Source organism: Balaenoptera physalus (assembly GCF_965194825.1).
Source record: "Balaenoptera physalus genome assembly, chromosome: 5".
NCBI classification, from domain to species: Eukaryota; Metazoa; Chordata; class Mammalia; order Artiodactyla; family Balaenopteridae; genus Balaenoptera; species Balaenoptera physalus.
In genome coordinates, this window is record NC_138884.1 from 93,423,911 (window position 1) to 93,444,394 (window position 20,484).

General features: G+C 34.5%; 1 long non-coding RNA gene across 1 annotated transcript; it reads left to right on the forward strand.

The window, feature by feature from the left end:
* Window positions 1–5,974: 5,974 nt before the first annotated feature.
* LOC309661176 lies at window positions 5,975–20,191 on the forward strand. The gene is made up of 2 exons (XR_014263882.1): window positions 5,975–14,255; window positions 14,591–20,191. It is a non-coding gene; the product is annotated as an uncharacterized lncRNA (long non-coding RNA).
* Window positions 20,192–20,484: the final 293 nt, after the last annotated feature.

The following is a 20,484-nucleotide window of genomic DNA, read 5'->3' on the forward strand; positions in this document are numbered from 1 at the left end:
TTTGGCTCATGCATCCCTTTGACATATTGTGTCATTGGTGGGTGTGGAAATTTTTTGGGGGGGTGGCTTTATTTCTGCCACTACAAGATGCTGCCATCTCCTGTTGTATAGTTCTTGACTCATTCCTGCAATCAGCTAATTCTTCAAGGAATCTTGGTTTCTTTTGTTAGATAATAGTATTAAAAACCAAGATCTGGATGCTAGCTGTAATCATTGCTACTGGGGTATAATTTATTCTAGGCCCTCTCACATATGCAAACTGTATCTATATTAATCTAAACATGAGTTCATACTCCCATCTCCAACTCTAATCCTAATATTACCACATGGATTTATTCTAACCTCCTGTTTCTTGCCTATATATATATTTTTTCTTTTTTTGCCACGTGGCATGCAGGATTTTATTTCCCTGACCAGGGATCGAACCCATGCCCCCTGCATTGGAAACATAGAGTTTTAACCACTGACCACCAGGAAGCCCTTTCTTGCCTGTCTTTAACCTCCCCCTACAATAGAGAGAAATCTGTCTCCCATTAGTCACCAAACGTTTACTTACTTTTCCAGTTTCAATCTACACTTATAACAGTATCAGAAATGTTAACCACTATCTTCTTGGGAAACAAATTTATCAACTAAGTGCAGTGATTATTTACAGTTCTACTGGCCTTTAGTCTTACACACTCCACTCATTTCCAAATTTACTTATATCAACACCTTCTACCAGCCTCATCCCCTTCAGTGAGGGGGTTTCATTGCTTTTTTAATACATGTGGTTTCTTTTGTCACATCTACCTTCTAAACTGGGATTCTTTGACTTCTTGTTTGTTTTCATTTGCATACATTAAGATTTACTTTCTGTGTTGTGAAGTTCTGTGGATTTTGATGCATGTTTAATACCTTGTATACACCGCTCTAGTATCATACAGAACAGTTGTAACACCTTGGAAACAGCCTGTGCTTCATCTATTCAATCTACTCCATCCTCTGCTCTAAACTTCCATCACCTCTGATCTGCACACCATCTCCATAGTTTGCGTTTTCCAGAATATTATATGTATGGAGTCAGAAAGTATGTAGCATTTCAGACTGCTTTCTTTCTCTTAGTTTTCTCTTAGTTATTTGCATTTAAGATTCATCAAGTCTTTTCATGGTTTAATAGCTCAAGTTTTCGTTGTTGTTGCTGAATAATACACCATTGTACGTATGTACCACAGTTTGTTTACCCATTCACCAATTGACAGACATCATGGTTGTTTCAAGTTTTTGGTGATTATGAATAACACTGGTTTCAAAATTTATGTTCAGGTTTTTGTGTGGACATAAGTTTTCAAAAATATGAGTAAAAACTAGGATCACAGTTGCTAGATATTTTGGTAAGACTATGTTTAGTTTAGTAAGAAATTGCAAAATTGTCTTCCAAAGTGGCTGCATCATTTCACATCCCTACCAGCAATTACTAAGAGTATCTGTTGCTTATACTCACGAGTAGTTGATATTGCCATCTTTTGGGTTTCTGCCATTCTAATAGGTGTAAGTTAATTCTCGTTGCTGTTTTAATTTCAATTAATTTCAATATCTAATAACAAATGATATTGAGGCTCTTTTCATATGATTATATAACATCTGTAAATCTTCAGTGAGGTGTCTGTTCACACTTTCTGCCCATTTTGTAATTGCATTGTTTGATTTTGTTCTGTTGAATTTCTGTTGTATATTTTGGATACATGTTTTTATCACATAGGTGTTTTGCAAATAATTTCTCCCAGTCTTTATTTAGCTTATCTTTTGAGTCTCTTAACAGCATCTTTCAAAAAGCAGAAATTTTAATAAAATCCAACTTATCGATTATGGCAGATCTTGACCATGACTCTCTGGATTTGCCATGTCTGTACATTTCCGGATGGCAGTTTATTCTGAAATCTCAGTGCATTAATGGATGCAGGAAAAGGTGTTGCTTTTCAGTTTATTCAGGGTTTTCTTGTTGTAAGAAGAGAATTGATAACATCCAACTTCTTTACAAGTTGAAGCTGAAACTGAAAGAAAATTTTATGCATTTGTATTTAAAATTCAAAACAAGGTAATTTTTAAAAATATCTTTTTCTGGTAGGAGATTTTGACACATTAAGGAGGGGGTAAAATATGTTTCAAAATATAAAGTTCTAATAATAACTTTGATATTCTTAGGAAAAAGTAAAATTATCTGATATGGTCTGAATTTTGAAATAGTGGTAAAAAATCTAAATTAATGAGATTCCCTTGTAAACTACTCCATCGGCAGTCTGGACTTCTTTCTGTTAGCACTTAGAAGCATGCCTTTATTTTATACTATGTGTTTACCTGTCCATGGATATATGACAATGATTCTTGTACACCCCTTATTCATAATATTTTCCTTCCTGTACATGTGTTGATGTATACAAATTATTACTTATTTGTACTCATAGCTATTTGTCTTCACAAAGAGAGTTAAAACTGAAACTGTACTATAAAATTAATGCTCTCACAAAATCTCTAAGAAGTTTTATAATCAAGTTTCATCTGATGAAATACAAGTTTATTTATCTACTCAATGTGTATACTTTCTGTGTACCAGAAAGCATCTGATAAAAATATAAAGAGGTTCATGAGATTTTATATCATAAATAACATAACTATGCCATGTATTCCTTCTAAACAGATTTCTAGTGATCAAAAGTAGAATGAAATATCTAGTTGTCATAAAAGGGTTGTTATGAGTAATAGCAGATGATCAGATGATCATTAAACTTCTTAGACAAATGAAGACATTCTGGATAGTGAAAGGGGACACTTTTTAATAATTATGCTGGTACAACAGGCATAATCTGAAAATGACCCAAGTAAATCGGGACTTGTCATTCTATGTAGAGTACCACCATATTTCCTTTTGTAACCCTGTAATTTGTCATCTTAAATTTCATTTATGCAGCACATTTATTGAGTATATCACCTGCTGATTTCTATTTGGCAGTTTAACTTTCATATTAAAAAAAAAGGAAAAAGCAACAAGCTGTATTTCGTTTTGTACCAATTGTAGCAGCATGACTAGACACCATTGGATACCTGAACTGCACACACACACACACACACACACACACACATACACACACACTCTCTCTCTCTTTCTCTCTCTCTCTCTTGTGATTTCCTAGCTTGGTATATTTTAAAACATTTTTATGCACTTTTGTTTTTCCTTATTTTTTACTGTGATTAAGAATTAGAGGGCTTCCCTGGTGGCGCAGTGGTTGAGAATCTGCCTGCTAATGCAGAGGACACGGGTTCGAGCCCTGGTCTGGGAAGATCCCACATGCCGCGGAGCAACTAGGCCCGTGAGCCACAACTACTGAGCATGCGCGTCTGGAGCCTGTGCTCCGCAACAAGAGAGGCCGCGATAATGAGAGGTCCGCGCACCGCGATGAAGAGTGGCCCCCACTTGCCGCAACTAGAGAAAGCCCTCGCACAGAAACGAAGACCCAACACAGCCATAAATAATAAATAGATACATAAATAAAAATTAAAAAAAAAAAAGACCTGCATTTGCCATCTTTAAAAAAAAAAAAAAAAAAAAAAAGAATTAGAACTTTTCCAAGTTGACCGGTGTTACTGATATTAGGGGTAAAGATAACATTTATTCAGCAATTATTTAATAACATACACTGTAATTGTCAGGACTGGGCCACATGCTGGGCATGTATCATTGACTAGCACAGGCATAGTCTCTGCTGTCACTGAAGAGAATTCAATAATGTATATCTTCGGAGTGTTTCATGCATAATACTATTAAATAAACAGTTTTCCCTCTTGAAATTTTCTTTATCAAAATCTTTTTTTTTCAAATAGTAACATACTGATACTACTCCTCAAAAATATCATTGTAAAACAGCAATCCTAACTTAAAACAATTTCTGGCACATATTAGGAACTCTGAAAATAAATATTCAGTGATGGAATGAGTGAATAAAATTCAGTAAGTCTTTGGTATTTGTCGATAGGGATTTGATACTGATAAGTAAAATATAACTAAACTAAGTAAATAATTCTAGCCATCTTACTATAATTGGAAACTAGTCTGAGTTTCAGATATTGTCTTTTATCCTTTTTCACCTTCAGTAAATGAGGTAATGTGGAGACAAATAATGTAAAGTTAGAAATTACTTGGAAAGGGGTCTGAATATGAGTTGAATAGAATATTATATTCTAGTCGTTCAGTGACCTGAACGACTAGAATATCATTTCCAGTAAAGATGCCAACAGCACTTGCTTTCATGTTAAAATGTAAGAAACCACAGTCAATAAACTACCATATTTCATGAACTGCAGATGTCATCAGCTATAAGCTGCACCTTATTTTATGAACACTATGAAAGAAAAAATGCTGACATGTAAACAACAATGTACTTATTTTTTTTCAATTGTATTCTTGTCAAAAGAGTTCTTTTTAGAATTACTGAGATAGTTCTTTCAATTGTGTATCATTCTTATATGTATACACAGTAGAAAATATGAGCAAACTAAATTGGTTCATATGTTTCTAAATCTTCTTTGTATCCAAAGGTGATTTTTCTGAATTTATTTTTGATTCAGCATTGTCACTGAATCACAACACACAACATTGGTCACTGTGTAATCAAGAGGGTTGATGATACAGCATTTCCTAAGACTTTTCCATAATTGTCTCCAACATTTCCTTCTAAATCACTGATGACTTTTCTATACATTTTTAATGCTGGTACATTTTTGATCTACTGAAGAATTTAAGGTTCTCATACAACAGCCAGGGTTCTCATTACTGTCTCAAATAATCTTTAAGTCTTCCATTAGTGTAAGATACGTCTCAATTTCAGAGATATGTAAATGTTGTATGTGTGTATGTGGATGAATGTGTTTGTTTACATTCATACATATATATTTATGTATGTGATATATGCATACATACATGTATATATTTTATATCTTATTGCAATGAAATATATACAGTAAATGAAATAAAATACAGTAAATCTCTGCAGTTACTATTCTGAATAATGCAGAAAGCTTTAACTCAGTGTATAGGTATGAATGATTGGTTTCAAAAGTAGAAGCTATGTTATTTAATTGCAAATTCATGTGCTTATTTAATGTAATCTTAAATGGGAAAATTTTAAATTTTCCTAAAATACATTGAAAAATACTATAATTTAGATTATTCATAGGAAAGCTTAAGTATTGTGTTACTTGTTTAGTTATGTGCCATAATAAAACTGATTTTAGTATAAGCTTATTGCAAAGAGAAGAAAAATGTCCCATTTTGTAGCATTGGCTTTCTATTTCCTATCTACTTGGCCACATGAAATTTGGGTGCCTGTAAAGGCAGGATAATAACTAATCCTCTTTGGTGTTTGACACTTAATCCTTTCTGGTACTTATCCTATTAACATTTCTTCTCTTGTATTTAAATGCCAGTGCAGAGCACTCAAATTACTTGCATTTATTTCTGTGCTTCTGAATTTTGCAGTTAGAGAAAGCACCTTCAGAAACGTTTGATTAAATATATGCATTTATCTCAGTCTATATTCATTATCAAGTACTTATTCTAGTTTAATGACTTTTAGCTTGGATATATTCAGCTTCCAGTTTATGTTTACCATTATTTTATAACTGCAGAATTCATCTGCAATGTAACATAAGCTCTTTAACTGAGCTCCCCAAAGAAATTTATAAAACTTTTGCATACTTTAAGATTTTAGTTAAAAACCTACTCTAAGTACGTGAATTCTTAAAGCATATTACTGGGCATTACTTATATTAAAGGGTATAAACCAGTAAATCTTATATTTCGAAAAACTCTATTAGTCAAATCAGGCTAAACTATGCTGCATTAACTAGCATGCACAGAATCACAATGGTTTAGAAAAATAAAAGCCTATTTCTCACTCATAACTTACGCCCATGGTGGGTTGGCAAAAGAGTTTGTTTCAGCTGGACTTGTACTTTGAGATCACCAAGACAGAGGAGTTGGGATGTGGCAAATCATGTCTAGCTTTTAAAATTTTAGTCTCAAAATATCACATTTCATTTCCTTCTTGTTTCTTTCCCCAAAGCAAGTCATGGGGATAGCAAATCATCTCAAGGTGGTTGGGGAAGTACAGTTTCACAATGTGTCAGAAAAAGAAGAGGACATATTTGTAACCAGCCCTAATGACTACTATATTCACTTTCATGCAGCTTTCCTTTAAAGGAACACAGAGTTACTTAATAACATAAAATCAAGACAGTGAGGTGCTAATATGTCTTTCTTTTGAAAAAAATGAAGAGTAGAGAATTTTTGTGGTTATGATATTTTTTTGTTTTAGTTTTTTCCATATATACATATATAAAAAGAAATGATTATACATGTATATGTTTTATATATATATATATATATTTACATATATGTGTGTATATATACAGATATATATTTTGATTACCACTGTGCATTTGTATGCTATTTAATAAATACTTCAACAAACTTAGTGTATAAATATCTTTATCCTTCTACTCTATATTGATTGAGGAAGAAACTTAGAGAATTTAAGTAAACTTTTCTAAATTACATGGCTAATAATCACACTGAAATTTAGTTACATTAGTTTCTGGTTTTCCAACTACAGGCTGTCTTTTAGGAAAAGTACCATTTAGACAAATGAGGAGACATTTGTTTTTGACTTTTAAAATTATTCTCAGTTTTCTCCTACTTACCTACCTTTGCATGAGACTCAAATATGAAATATCACAAGTTGGGCATTTTCTGCTACAGTGAAATGAAAAGTTTGGCAAATCACCTCTCCATAAAGTAATTATGAAACTGGACACAATTGTCAAAAACAACAAATTCAGGGCTCTGAAAATAGACAAAAGACAAAACAACAAATAGACAAGTGTTTATTCACACAAATCTACTGAACTTGAGGACAAACCTGATTAGATAGACAGAAGAGAAGAGACATACAGAGGAGAAGGTGAAGATGGAGGCAATGATTGTAGTGATAACTTCTATAAGCCAAGCAATACCAAGGAATTTGGGGCATCCACCTGACAACACCTTAATTTCAGAATTCTGGTATCCAGAACTGTGAGTGAATTAATTTCTGTTGTTTTAAGCCACCAAATTTGTTGTTATTTATCCCAACAGTCCCAGGAAATTAAGACAAATGTCAATATTTTTAAAAAGTGAATTATATCTATAATCTAGAAATAAATAATCCAAAAATAAAATTAAGCATCTAATTCCATATACAATAGGATGAAAGAGAATAAAATACTGAAAATAAATTTAATAAAAGCAGTACAAACTTGCAAAATAAAAACTACAAAACATTGCTGAGACAATTAAAGATCTAGACAAATTGAGAGACATAGCATGATATGGGACGAGAAGATTCAAAATGGTAATTCTCCCCAAGTTAATATACAGATTCAAAACTATCTCTGTCAAAATTAGTTTGTTTGGTTTTTTTTTTCATAAATTGACAAGTGAATCCTAAAATACATACAAAAGTAAAAAGATCTAGCATAACCAAAACAGTTTTGGAAAACAAAAAAGTTATATGACTATACTAATCATTTTAAAGACATACTATGAGGCTACAGCAATAAGAACAACACGGTATTGGTGTAAGGGTTGTCATACAGATTATATAAATCTATGTAATAGAACTGAGAGTCCAGATATGAATCTGTTTTTGTATCTTCAATTTATTTTTGACAAAGATTCCAAGGCAATTGTTTAAAATAAGTGGTACTGGGACAGTTGAATACCTCAAATTATATAGATAAATTAACTCATTTATTTGCTAGGCTTGTTTCCGGATTATATAAAGAACACTTAAAACTCTGTAATAAGATGACAACCTAATTAAAAAATGGGTAACAAATTCAAATAGATGTTTTACCAAAGGAAATCACCAAAGATATACGAATGGCAAATAAGCACACAAAAAGATGTTTAATGTCATTATTCATTAGGAAAATGCAAATTAGAAACACAGTAACATACCACTACTAGCCCACTAGAGTAGTTATAATTAAAAAGACAACAAGTGTTGGCAAGGATGTTGAGACACAAGAACCTTCATACATTGCTGGTGGGAATGTAAAATGGTTGTACTGGTTTATTACAAATGTGACAAATTACCAAAAACATATCAACCTAACATACATTTATTTTCTTGCAGTTCTATAGGTCAGAAGTTCGATATGGGTTTCACTGGGCTAAGACCAAGGTTTTGGCAGTGCTGTGTTTCTTTCATGAGCTATTAGGGAGAATACATTTCCTTGCTCATTCAAATGTTGGCAGAATTCAGTCCCATGCCATTGTAGTACTGGGGTCTTTGTTTTTTGCTGGCTGTCGGCTGGGTTGGGCATCCTTATCTCCTAGAGGCCTCTCTTCAACCCTTGTGCATAGCTCCCCCCACCCCTACATCTCAAACCAGCAAAAAAGTATTGAATCCTCATGCTGCCATCTCTCTGCCTCCTGCCTCTGCCTCTCTTCTTCCATTTTTAAGGACCCTTAGTGTTAACATTGGGCCCACCGGGATAAGCTCAGCTATTTTCCCCCTGCTACCTTAATTCCCTTTTTCCATGTGATATATCATAGTCACAGGTTCCAGAGAATAGAACATGGCCATCTTTGGGGGCTTGCTATTCTTTTGCCTACCACAACGGTATAGCTACTTAGGAAAGTGGTGTCTTAAAAAAAGTTAAACTTCATATGTGACTTGGAAATTTTCCAACTAGGAATTTATCTAAGAGAGATGAAAACATAATGTCCACAGAAAAGACATTTTGCAAATGTTCCTAGCAGCATTGTTCATAAGAGTCAAGAACTGAATCAAAATGTTCAACTGGTGAATGAATAAACAAAATGTGGTAAACCTATACAATGGAATACTATTAACGAAAAGAAGCAAACTATTGTTATATGATGAAACAAGATATGATGTTCAACACATCACAGTAGTTAAAAACTCCAGACATAAAAGGCTATATATTGTACTGTTATGGTAAATATGTAGAAATGGTAAATCTATGGAGACTAAAAGCATATCAAGGGTTGCCTTGTTCTTAGGGCAGAAGGGATTGACTGAAAGAGAGAATGAAGAAACTTTTTGAATGATAATGTTCAAAAACTGCATTATGATGATTGTCACAAAACTGTAGATTTATTAAAAATCATTGAATTCTACATATACAATGGGTAAATTTTATGGCATGTAAATTACGCTTCAGTAAAGCTGCTAAAATTCTCCTTTTATAAATTCATATTTCACAAGTAAGCTAGCAATTTCTAAAGAACACTTCTGTTGTTAGCTAATTCATGGTTTATTTCTATAATTTTGAAATTTAACACCACCACCTCCAAAATGTCCACCACCTCCCTCAGACAGAGGGCTCCCAAGGACAGGGAAATCCCCTTGCCCACTCTCAAAAACAGCTCTGTACTTGGCCCAAACCACCCCAAGCAGATTTCACCAAGAGCATCATGCCACAGAAGCACTATTCTGCAATAAACAGGAAAAAATTAAATACAGACAAAACATCCAAACACTGAGCTTTAACCATTTAGAGGTGAAATCATGAACAAGCTACCCATATTCCGCAGAGCGTAAGTTCTCAACTAGGAACTTTCAGATTGGGTTACTCAACCTTACCACAGTGACTTGTTATCAGAATTAGACGGAACAATGGATGAACAATGTCCGGCACAGTGTCTGGCATTTTCTACATATTTAACAAGTGTTAAGCAGCTTTCCTTTTCTTATGAAAGGACTTCACTACTATGTTTTACTTTCAGTCAATCAGTTTTTCAGCAAATACAAAAAAGAGCTCCTCTCTACTAAAGTGTTTTATCTCTGGTTTATTTCATGGATTTGCAATATTTATCCATCTCAGTCTCTTCACAAACATCAAGCAGACCCTAAATGGTAGCAAACCTGTGTGATAAAACACAGAGGGAGCATCCTCCAAACTAGGGTAAACACAATTGAACTATTAAATCACAAAGAGATATGGACAAAAAAAATGGGCAAGAAGAAAATCATGATTCTAGCAAGCTACTAGAATTAACGATACAGCAAAACAAAGACTTATTTTTATAGAATACATTAATATTCCAATGTTTTATGACAAATGTGAGGAAATGTAGACATAAGAGATTGAGCGCATTGGAGTAGTTCACCAGGTTAGTGACAAGGTAAAAGGTTTATGCTAGAGGAGCCCAGAGTTAGGAAACTTTTATGTTCTTCCTATATACCACATTCCTGATGGAGAACATTGGTAAAACAGCAAGTGGAGATATGGAATCTGGCTTTGTTCAAGATTGTAGGCGCCAAGTTCACATTCCTCACTTAAAAGCTCAGCAGAGTGTCATTGCAGCTCTGGGAAGTTGGGAAGTCAGTTGCTAATTAACTAAAGCTCTACCCCTTTAAGATGTGTATGGCTGAAATACCAAGCTGTGAGCCTTGCCTGTCTGTGCTTTAGCTTTCTAAGTGCCAATGAACCTGAAAAATCATGAATTTCAATGCTCTTTTTTTTTTTTTTTTTTCTTTCCTGAGGCTCTGCTGCATTAAGTGAGAAGTGAAGCCAGAATAGAGAACACAAGTCTCAGAGTCAAAACACACATGTTGTAATTCTTGTAATACATATGATGGGTCTTCAGAAATAGAAAAGTAAAAATATGTATAATATATATGTATATATACTGTATTTTTAAAATTTATATAGTGTTTATGCTAGGCTTTTAAATTTAACCTCAACAATCTACAAGGCGGGTATTACTTTTTTTTTTCACATTTTACAACTAATGAAATTGATATACAGAAAATTAACTAACTTGTCCAATATCAAAGTCACCCAGTAAATGCCAGAGCCCGAATTCATACCCAGACTGGAGTTCTTTCTCTGAACCATTTTACACACTACTTCCATATATGTTTGTATATACATGCGTGCAGACATACACACACATACATTTGTAATCAGTGAAAGAATTTATATTTTTCTCAGCATTGAGAAGTTACTGACATACTATTTGTTGATTTAAGGTATGCAAATTTTGTTGATTCATAATTATTTTAAATGTGCATACATTTTGCTCCTGTCTGTAGCTTTATTTTCCAAGCTCATAATTAAGAGTTAATAATAGGATACGCTTTACATAGATTAGTATCACCCAAATTCTTCTGATGACAAATTGGTTGAATAATAATCTTTTATATCTGTCTTTCATTTTATTTCATTAAGAAAAAAATGTTTCTCCATTATCTCTCTCAACATAGCAGGTTTATAACTCAAATTTTTTCTAAGTTATTTGATAATAAAAGTGTCAGAACAAGCAAGAAACTATTGAACTGCCATTCTTATTCTCATTTACCTTCATACCAGGAATAAAATTGTAAACTGAGTTTTGACTGAGATCTCTTATGGAGACCCTGCTCTAGTGCACTCTTTTTCACATCTATTTGTCCAATAGTTTTCAAAGAGATTTTTATATAAGGTCACTTTTATGTACAAATGACACAACTTGTTGGACGATCTAATGTTTGTAAAGTTTATATTTTTCATTTTGCCAAGAAAAACAAAAGCTTGTCCATTTTATATATTGTGATAAGCATTTAATTGAAGAAAAAGATACTTTAAAAAAATACACATTCAAGACAAAGGGTTATGTGGCAGTATTCTTTCACATATCAGTAACATGTTAGAGCTGAATGTGTGTTTCCATTCACTTCTTTTACTCATAAAATAAAAATCTATCACTAATGAATAATGCCACAGATACTTTGGACATACAGTACCTCTTAAATTTGTAGATCTATTGACAAATTATTCTGGTTGAATATGAAATATGAAAGACATTTTAGCATAACTTTGTGTTTTGAGCAAAAATGTTCTAACTAGTATTCAAAGTTTTAAGGCAACTTGCAACCAAAGTTTTAAGTATAATCATTAGCTTATTCCCAAGTAAAAACATTAATATTGGATGTTTGGCAGATAAAAAGTATTGCTGAATATCAAGTCCATATTAGCCTAGAGAGAAAAATAATGTTGGAAGAAAAAGTGTGTGTTGGTTTGATAGTGTAGCCTACTTCTATAAAACCATAAATTGGACAACTAATTTTAGCTACACCAAAATACTTTACATTCTTTCCTTTCTTTTGCAGTGTTTTTCATATTTAATCCCTGCACACGTAACTTACCTTACTCTTTCAGTAAACTATGAGCTCTTCATAAGAGACTAATACTCCAATCCAATTAAGAATTATCTATATCTGTAGAGAAGCCACAACTACGCAAATCTAAATTTTAAAATATTCTCTGTAACAAACATCTGATATTACAAATGTCTGTTATGAATAATGCCTATCAGTAGATAAAAGCCATTAGAAACACATTTTTCTAATTTTCCTGCTCGGGTTTATGACTTTAGTGAAAGTAGAAAATTTGATAAAACTTCTGGACTTACAAAATGTGGGGCTGTGGTGTGTGATTCTCCAGGAAACACAAGGCTAAAGTATGCAGAAGGAAGATATTAAAGAGGGCCACCCTTTGGTTAATAAACGTAAAGAACTGTCTTTCATTTAAACTATAGGCCAGGAGAAAGTAAAGTAAAAGAAATCCGATTTAGGAGAAAAAACATAGCTTCACAGTGGCTTGGCAATTTGATAGCTACCACTTTCAAGGTTCTTAATTTTAGGACACTCATGTAATGGAAATAGTGGCCTCCAATTTTTGTTTAGATTAATTATACTAACTCATGCACGCAAGAGGCCTGCACTAGCACAGAGTGTGTACTGGTTGGCATTGCCACACCTGATATTTTTTCCTAATGAATTGCAATTTTCTATAGTAATGCCACTCTCCCCTACTGATTTCACAGGATTATCACGGGAACTTCCATTAAGCATACCATTATCTCACCCATTGTCCCCAGTTGATTAGTCCTGGAGTAAGCACCTGAGCCAACCTGGCCAATAAAACTTTTCCCAGGGATTGTTAGACTCCAAAAAGAGTCACAACATTCTTGTATTGCCACTGGAATTGTAAGATGTAATGTGCAGCAGCTGTCACCAATTATATCTTATGACATGTGGATAAAAGCATAAACTAAGCTCCATAGAGAATAAAGATGAAAGACAGAAAATTATTTGCCATCCTTGCCTTCCAGATGTTTAGTTGTTAAACTCTTCTTTGACTTCAAGAAATGCCCTAGTTTTATTCCCATAAAGCTCACCTTTCCCTTGAATTATTTCCATTTGGGTATTTTATCAAGTTCAACCTAAATTTTCCCAAATTGTGAACGAGCTATTTAGAAGTGTGAATAACTGCAATGAAGGGTTTATTTTTCTAACTGAGAAATAAAAACATTAAAAATATTTCCTGAATATGTGTCTTTCCATAGGGAAATCAAGGCAGCAAATGTGAGACAAAAGGAGAGGGTTCTTATTATGTAAAACAAGGGAGTAGTTTTAGAAATACTTAAAATCATCCTTCCTGGGATAGTTCTTATCTCATGACTATACATGAATCTTTCTATCTCTAATTTGAGAGGCTGAGAAAAAGGAGGTCATGAGAAAGATACCTGGGTTATAATCAACAGAATGAAGAAACTATAGGAAAGTGCTATCTATGCCTGCTAGCTGCATATAAGCCAAGGAGGATATCAGCCAGAACTCTAAGACTTGTATTTCATAATATGCATCAATAATTGTTAGATACTTGTGGAATCCAAAAATGTTATCTAACCAGGAATAATGTAACCCTTTCTGAGCTGTAGTAATACAGCCAGGTTAGGTTCCATCTAGAATTTTCTCAAATAACATTTGGGTCAAATAACACATGATTGGAAATAAGGCTTTTCTCTCCTATGAAATCATAAGTAATGTGGAATAATACCTGTTCTGAGCTTATTGAGATGTCTCACATGTGCTCCTTAATATATAAGTTAGACTGGGTTTAAGATGGCACAGAGCAGTAGGACTCTAAACAACTGCAGAAGACATATTCTGCTAGAAGCAGCCACATTCAAATGCATGGGCTTCCCATGGGTTAGACATCACAAAACCAGTCAGGCTCCAATCTCACTGCTTATTGTCTTAGATTGGAAGCGGAACCCAGAACAAGATTCTTGTTAAGTGGATGTATTGTGGGTGTGCTCACAGAAGACTGAAAGAAACAGGATAGCATACTGGATTTAAAACTAAGCAATAGGGGCTTCCCTGGTGGCGCAGGGGTTGAGAATCTGCCTGCCAATGCAGGGGACACGGGTTCGAGCCCTGGTCTGGGAGGATCCCACATGCCGCGGAGCAACTAGGCCCGTGAGCCACAATTACTGAGCCTGCGCGTCTGGAGCCTGTGCTCCGCAACAAGAGAGGCCGCGATAGTGAGAGGCCCGCGCACCGCGATGAGGAGTGGCCCCCACTTGCCACAACTAGAGAAAGCCCTCACACAGAAACGAAGACCCAACACAGCCATAAATAAATAAATAAAAATAATAAAAAAATAAATAAATAAATAAATAAAAAAAAAAAAAAACTAAGCAATAACATGGTCTCAGTTGAAAACTCAGCTTGGTCTGATCCAGGCAAAGCTCTGAAACACAAATGGGCCAAAAGAGTGGGTTCAACTCAACAGAAAGGGTTGACATTTTAGATCTCATTGATGTTAGTCATTGGCTGAGGTCTTTTCCCCCACTTGGCAGAGGGGAACAAGGGAAAAGGTGGTTCATAGCCTCTATGATGAGACAGTTCCAATTTGTCCAAGGAAGTTTTGCCATAAGAGGGTACAGCCGTGGGCTGTTAATTGCTAACCCTTTCAGGAGCTGGAGGTGGGAGCACCAGCAAGCTGATAATTCGATCTGGTTGGAACATCAAACATTCACTAAACTTTTACTTTACCCGAAAAAGCTGGCAAGTTTCCTCCAGCAGCAAGAGATTGGGATTGTACCCTTGCAGGTGGTTGCTTAAGGTAGGGAAGCAAGAAAAATCTAGGGAATTGGCAAGTAGAGAGGCTCCTTGAGGAACGCTCTCACAAATTCCCACACGGACCCATCTGGGAGAGTTAGAGTATGAATGGCTGTTATATAAATACAGAGAAGGCCATTCAGTGTTAGTCAAGAAAAACAACAATAATTAACAGGATTCCAATGGTAACCTACTATCCTAGAGAGATTTGTCATGTCCCCTCTCCCAGTGCCCTGCTCCATCACTCCGAGGGAGCTGAGGCCCAGGTGAAAAAAATCAAGGAGGTTGACCAGCACTCTATTGTGTTATCACATTAAATTCTTACAAGAATCTCATGCAATTATTAACCCCATTTCAGACTTGAGAAAACTGAAGTTCAGAGAACCTCAACTTATAAATGATAGAAGCAGGATTCCAACTCAGATCCATCTGCTAAGTAAATAAATTCCTTTAAAGTTTCTGCTTTGGGGATAAGCATAAAAATCACACTCCCACACTTTAACATCCCTGAAGAAACTTGGTTAGTATGAATTCATAGACTTTCAATTAAGCATTTAAAACACATTTTTGACATTTCCTTCCTGTATTTTTCATTATAAAAATAATAGATTTTCAATTATTCAAATATAAATAGGACATGCTATTTCAAACCATTTTCCTACTTTAGTTTCAGATATATGCCTCTTCCACTGCAAAAATGAAAAATATATTAAGCAAATCTTCATGGTCATTGGATAATATTGGATGGGTGGCTGGATGAAAGTAAATGTATAATTATTCAGAGTGCCTGGAAAAGGATCATAATTGTGTGCTATTTAATAAAATTTAGGATGAAGTTTGACACTCACTACAAATAATTAAAGCACAGTTTTTTTGGCATAAATTGTCGCTTAAAAAACACCCAGGCATTCTAGTTATTTGTTCTACTTTCTACAGCTGTAACTACCAAACTAGAAACTTAACTTCCAGGGGGTAATACACTTATTACCACTTACTGAGTTTGTTTTTCATATAAAGATATTTTCTGAAAACACAAAATGTCTCTTCATATTTTTCTTAATGTCTGGGGGAAAAAAGCAAGTATTTCTTTGGAAACAGAATAGGACATCTTATATAAGAGAGCCCTCAACAATATTGTCCTTTCATTATCTGCTAATTAGTCCACTGAATTTGTCTGTCTTTGTCACTAACCACTTTTGAATGAGCTGGGAAAAATCAAGTGGGAAATGTATACCATATATCTGATTTTGCTAATTAGCTAATGATGCCTTTTCTTCCATGGAATAATTGTTTTGGAAAGACATCATCATCATTTATAATATTTGAGCAGAGTGTAAAATCATATTTTACTTTTCCTTTTGTATATAAGCAATCCTTACATATTAAAATCTAACTCTAACAGTGCATTAGCAAATCCAATTAGCGCTATCTTCAAATATATCCAAAACTTATCATTTCACGTTTTCGCCACCAGCTTCCTAACTGGTGTCCCTGCATTTCCCCTTATCTGTCTGCAGGCATTTCTCCACGTAGCAGTTAGACGATTTCTTTGCAAACATGTCTTATTATTCAGCTTCTCAGCTCAAATCTTTTAATGGATTCCCACTTTAAGTAAAATCCAGAGTTTTTATTATTGACTACAAGCCTCAATGTGACCAGGCTCCCATCTACTATCTATGACTTTGTGTCCTCCTACTATAAAGATAAACAGAGCCAGACATTAGTTCAAGTGGTGAAAACAGACTTATTCAGTTAACTACTAACAATAGACAAAGAGCTAAGATCCGTTCCAAGCTGTGCAGAGGTGACTGAGCATTTTAAAGGGAGGATGAGGGAGTAGGGAGGGACAATGACAGAGCATGAGTAGAGTCAGGGACGTTAAAATTACCAAAAGTGAGAGAGGAGGTGCATGGGAAACCCATCTAGGTTTACTCACTGGCACTTATCAAAGTTAAGCTCCCACTCTGCCATCTGTCATCAGTTGTTGGCTAGAAAAAACAGTAAATTCTTTTGCCAGCCTTGAGTTTTCTCAGGGAGGCTAGGGTCCTTATAGGGAAGCAGCTCTGTGCTGTTAGAAACTATGTCAGTATGTGTTCAATTCTTTCTCAGCCAAGGTGGAGGGCTATAGAGAAGATGGCTCAGAGGAGCCTGGCTAGAGTTTGGTCAAGGAGAGAATTTTTGTCACAATACTATCCTCTGTCACTCATGCTGGCCTCCTGCTATTCCTCAAATATGCCAAGTACACAGGATGCTTCAAAGGGAGCATTTCCTTTTCCTTCTGAAATACTCTACCCCCAGATAACCACACAGCTTTCCTTCACTCTTATTCAAAGCTTTGCTTATTTTTCATCTTCTCAAGGAAGCTCCTTGATCGTTCAGACTTGCTTGTCTCACCCTTTTACCCTCTATCCTCCTTCAGATTGCACAAATGCCTTCTGGCTAGATTACATACTGTAGATTCTAATAGTGTTACATTTCTGCCTTCCTTAGAACACTTAATCACAGCTGAAATTTTACATTAATTTGCAACTTTATCTAAGATTTGCTTTATTTTCCTCATGTGAGATCCATGAAGATGTGACCCAAACTGATTTTTTTTTTTAGTCTTAGAGTTCCAATACAATGCCTGACATAAAATGTATACTTAGTGCATGTTTCTACTTAATTAATGGCTAAACATGTACAAATGATATTGGATAGTTATGACATTCACAATACATTCACCAAACCTCCATCTCATGGCTCAAATTGCAACGCAAGTTCAGGAAGAGTAAAAGGTTTTGGAGTATCCTAGGAATCCTAAGAACAACAACAACAAAGTACATACAGATATATGTATATTGTGTGTGTACTGGAATTTGTTCAAGGTCTTCTAAGAAAAAGGGATATTGTGGTTTAGTTTTGTCTGATTTACTATCTTTAAATGAAGATAGGAAACTAACTTACTTCAAAAGTTGCATATGTAAACTATCCCAAAATGTTAACAAAGCAGTTTACAGATTTAGTTTTATGTAACAACTAAACAATAAAGACATCAATGGTTCTTTCTTCCACTATTTACTTTGATAGACAAAGATTTCCTGAGGACCAGTCATCTTGCACCTCGCTACCTTGGTTTTCCCCACAGGAAAAAATAAAAAGTATGTGTGTATATATCACCGTGCCCACATAATTGGCCTGCCTGTCCTATCAAATTAATTCTAGTATTTGCCTGAGGCATTTTTACACTTTTCTTTTTCTCAGCCAGTAGAAGCCATATGTAGGAGTTTGCCTAAAATAGGCAGTAAGTACACATCTACAGGAAGAAATGGGACACTGTGGAACTAGCAGAAGAAAAACAGGGGAGAACTTTTATTTTTTCAAATGAACTCAGTCCTATGAAAATCCGTGGAATATATTACAATACTATAAGTTTACATATGCCTCAAGTAATACCCAAATGAATGTAGAATTGGCAAACTAAAGATGTTTAAAATTGATGGGAAAACAGAGTCAGCCAGATTTTCTCATTTAACATATTGGCTTTAAAACATCAGCTCAGACAGAGAGCAAGGAAAACAAGAGATTGACACTGTAGCCAGAGCATGGAGATCAGCTTGATTTTATAGTCAAATAAGATGGAGAGTTAATTTTCCTGAAGACCCAAAGGAGCAAGGAGGAAACATAGCAATGCAAGCCAAGGAGGGACAATGGTCTCTGTTTTGGTCTCCTTGTCTAGTCTCTTCCATTGTTATAGTTTATATGCTTTCACAGTGGGTATGAGTATTCTGAGTAACCTTAGGCAAAATGTTTAACCTCAGTGTGCTTCTGCTTCCTCATTTGTATAATGAGTATAATAATTTTACCTACCTCACTGGGTTGTTGTGAATTTTTTTTAAATCACAGGGTTGTTTTCTGGACTCATATATGCAAAGCACTTAGAATGGTACCTGGTATTATTTTAAGCTGATGGTTACTATTATTCTCAACCCTTATAAAATTAGCAAAGCATGTTAGTGATGCATGATTTTACAGAGTATCTCATCCTAGTCTCCTCACTTTTCCTCATTTTACACATCTGAAAATTCAAGGAGAGCAACAATTTATATCACTTCTATATTAAACTTGCTCAATCTCTAAAATTTAAGAAACCAAAAAAGGAAAAACTAAATGAAGCTGAGGAGACTTGAGTGTTCTTTCTAAAATAAAACTTGTAAGTAAAGTATGAAAAAAGAAACAAGCAAATACATAAAACATGAAAAAGACACACACATGCACATTCTTATTTAAAGGTGACCTTCCTGGAAATAACATCAGATTTTACAGTTACATTTCAACCTCAATATCATCAGGAGAATCTAAAAGCAGAATATACAAACACTTGGGGGTTTGCAGAGGTCTAAGTGATATACTCATTTGCCAAAAGTATGACAATATTTAGAAAAATAACTCCTTTACCTAGTACATTCCAAAGCCACTTTTGAGTGAGAAAGGGGCCACAATCAATTCTAAATTGATTATAATTAAAATAAAGCATAGTAAATATATACACAGATTACTGGAGACATATCTAGATGCTTTGGTTAAAAATAGTTTACCACACTATACCTGAGATTTGGTGCACTTCTTAGCCACAGAGGATGCCATCATATAGACATAAATATAATAAATATGGGACACTGCAAGATAAAATATAATAAAAATAATATGAGAAAAAGCAATTATGTTTCCTCATAAGAACATGGTTTTGACAATTTGGGAAAGATTTTGTTTCTATTCTACTAAACGCTAAGCAAAGAGCTTCTAGAAGAAAGAAGTATATTTTTAATTATAGAAACTTAGGACTCAAACTCAAACCACCTTTTAGTCCAACCTTTGGTCTTTACCTCAAGAGCTGAGAAAACCGAGGCCAAGAAGCATTGAAAGATGTACACACTACACACTGTAGTGGGGATGGAGGAAGGACCAGAATTTTTCTCTTAATGCATAAGTCAAGATTTTTTACTGAACCCCATTGTTTCCTAATTTACCCCATTGTGTTGACTGCATCATAAGCAGCTCAAGGGCAGTGATACAGATATTAGTAGGACTCGAATCATGAAGACAGCTGCTAATTGGAAAATATAAGGTGAGCGAATATGTAAAGAGTGATGAAAATCCCCTATTGAAAGTTTTTTAATAAAATATTCTTTCTGTTTTTAATTCAATCCAAAGAATATATACACAGGCCTGGGACAGACACGTTCTCTCTTATCTAGAAGAGCAACCCCATTCCAGACAAAGTATTTCTAATCCTTTTGATATCATTCAGTCTTAAAGTTTAGTGTGCAAGGCAAAGTTAAAAAGTACCTACATAAAACAATAATTATAAAACTGTGTTGATGGACATATGGTATATAAAAAAGTGATTTGTGTAATAGTAATAGCACAAAGGTGATGTAAGGGAATGAAACTATATTGAAGCAAAATTTGTTATGCCATCAAAATTAATTTGAATTAGCTTGTCTTA